Below are 2,691 nucleotides of genomic sequence, written 5' to 3' on the forward strand. Positions count from 1 at the left end.
AAGAACACTGCCCTGCTGTGAGTTCTGCGTCTGGAACCTCTTGGGACCTAACCCTAACCCTAACCCTTCCCCGAACCGTTACCCTCCACTGACACCTAAGCCTGCCTCGTTCCCTTATCCAGCATTTGAGCTGCCTTCTGACATGCGCCCTCACTTCAGCCCTCGAGGGAGATCACGAGAGCGGAGTCGCTTCGGCCCTGGCATCGTCCCTGGAACGAACCCTAACCCTAGCTAAGGCTCTCTCCTCTTGGGGACCCAATTCCATGGTCGGACAGCATCACGCGCATAGGGAACAGAAGCGGTGCAGGCTGACTCGGCAAGGAACATGGAAGCTCACCATGTCGTTTCCCAGGCCCGGCTGCAGCTCCCGAGAGGATTCCGGAGGCCTCTTCGACCAGGGGCTTATCGACGTGTGTGGTCTGGCAGCCAAAGAGGGACCCTACAGGCACCGTCCCTTGTGCCTTTTACTCAGCCCTTCGGGGAGACCACTGCCCTGCTGTGAGTTCGGCGCCCGGAACCTCCTGGGTCCTACCCCTAAGCCTAAACCTAACCTGAACCGTTACCCTCCACCGAAACCTAAGCCAGCCTCAATCCCTATTCCTGCATCTGAGCCGCCGTCTGAAATGGGCCCTCATTTCAGGCCTCTAGGGAGATCACCAGACCGGAGTCGCTTCGGCCCTGGCGACGTTCCTGGACCGAACCCTAACCCTAGATAAGGCTCTCTATGCATGGGGACCCATTTACAAGGTAGGACAGCATCACGAGCCTGGGGTCCAGAAGCGGGGCAGGCTGACTTGCCAAGGAACATGGAAGCTCACCATGTCGTTTCCCAGGCCCGGCTGCAGCTCCCGAGAGGATTCCGGAGGCCTCCTCGACCAGGGGCTTATCGACGTGTGTGGCCTTGGCAGCCAAAGAGGGATGCTGACCGGCACCGTCCTTTGTGCCCGCAACTAAGCCCTTCGGAAAGAACACTGCCCGGCTGTGAGTTCTGCGTCTGGAACCTCTTGGGACCTAACCCTAACCCTAACCCTTCCCCGAACCGTTACCCTCCACTGACACCTAAGCCTGCCTCGTTCCCTTAACCTGCATTTGAGCCGCCTTCTGACATGCGCCCTCACTTCAGCCCTCGAGGGAGATCACGAGAGCGGAGTCGCTTCGGCCCTGGCATCGTCCCTGGACCGAACCCTAACCCTATCTAAGGCTCTCTCCTCATGGGGACCCAATTCCAAGGTCGGACAGCATCACGCGCATAGGGAACAGAAGCGGTGCAGGCTGACTCGGCAAGGAACCTGGAAGCTCACCATGTCGTTTCCCAGGCCCGGCTGCAGCTCCCGAGAGGATTCCGGAGGCCTCCTCGACCAGGGGCTTATCGACGTGTGTGGTCTTGGCAGCCAAAGAGGGACTCTACCGGCACCGTCCCTTGTGCCCTCAACTCAGCCCTTCGGGGAGACCACTGCCCTGCTGTGGGTTCGGCGCCTGGAACCTCCTGGGACCTAACCCTAACCCTAACCCTACCCCGAATCGTTACCCTCCACCGAAACGTAAGCCTGCCTCATTACCTTATCCTGCATTTGAGCTGCCTTCTGATATGGGCCCTCACTTCAGCCCTCGAAGGAGATCACGAGACCGGAGTCGCTTCGGCCCTGGCGTCGTCCCTGGACCGAACCCTAAACCTAGCTAAGGCTCTCTCCTCATGGGGACCCAATTCCAATGTCGGACAGCATCACGCGCATAGGGAACAGAAGCGGTGCAGGCTGACTCGGCAAGGAACCTGGAAGCTCACCATGTCGTTTCCCAGGCCCGGCTGCAGCTCCTGAGAGGATTCCGGAGGCCTCCTCGACCAGGGGCTTTTCGACGTGTGTGGTCTTGGCAGCCAAAGAGGGACCCTGACCGGCACCATCCCTTGTGCCCTCAACTCAGCCCTTCGGGGAGACCACTGCCCTGCTGTGAGTTCAGCGCCTGGAACCTCCTGGGACCTAACACTAACCCTAACCCTACCCCGAACCAGGACCCTCCACCGAAACCTAAGCCTGCCTCGACACCTAATCCTGCATTTGAGCCTCCTCCTGGCATGGGCCCTCACTTCAGCCCTCGAGGGAGATCACGAGACCGGAGTCGCTTTAGCCCTGGCGACGTCCCTGGACCGAACCCTAACCATAGGTAAGGCTCTCTGCTCATGGGGACACAATTCCAAGGTCGGACAGCATCATGCGCCTAGGGTCCAGAGGCGGTGCAGGCTGACTCGGCATGGACCTTGCAATCTCACCATGTCGTTTCCCAGGCCCGGCTGCAGCTCCCGAGAGGATTCCGGAGGCCTCCTCGACCAGGGGCTTATCGACGTGTGTGGCCTTGGCAGCCAAAGAGGGATCCTGACCGGCACCGTCCTTTGTGCCCACAACTAAGCCTTTCGGAAAGAACACTGCCCTGCTGTGAGTTCTGCGTCTGGAACCTCTTGGGACCTAACCCTAACCCTAACCCTTCCCCGAACCGTTACCCTCCACTGACACCTAAGCCTGCCTCGTTCCCTTATCCAGCATTTGAGCCGCCTTCTGACATGCGCCCTCACTTCAGCCCTCGAGGGAGATCACGAGAGCGGAGTCGCTTCGGCCCTGGCATCGTCCCTGGAACGAACCCTAACCCTAGCTAAGGCTCTCTCCTCTTGGGGACCCAATTCCAAGGTCGGACAGCATC

This window comes from Prionailurus viverrinus, unplaced genomic scaffold (assembly GCF_022837055.1).
Source record: "Prionailurus viverrinus isolate Anna unplaced genomic scaffold, UM_Priviv_1.0 scaffold_69, whole genome shotgun sequence".
NCBI lineage: Eukaryota > Metazoa > Chordata > Mammalia > Carnivora > Felidae > Prionailurus > Prionailurus viverrinus.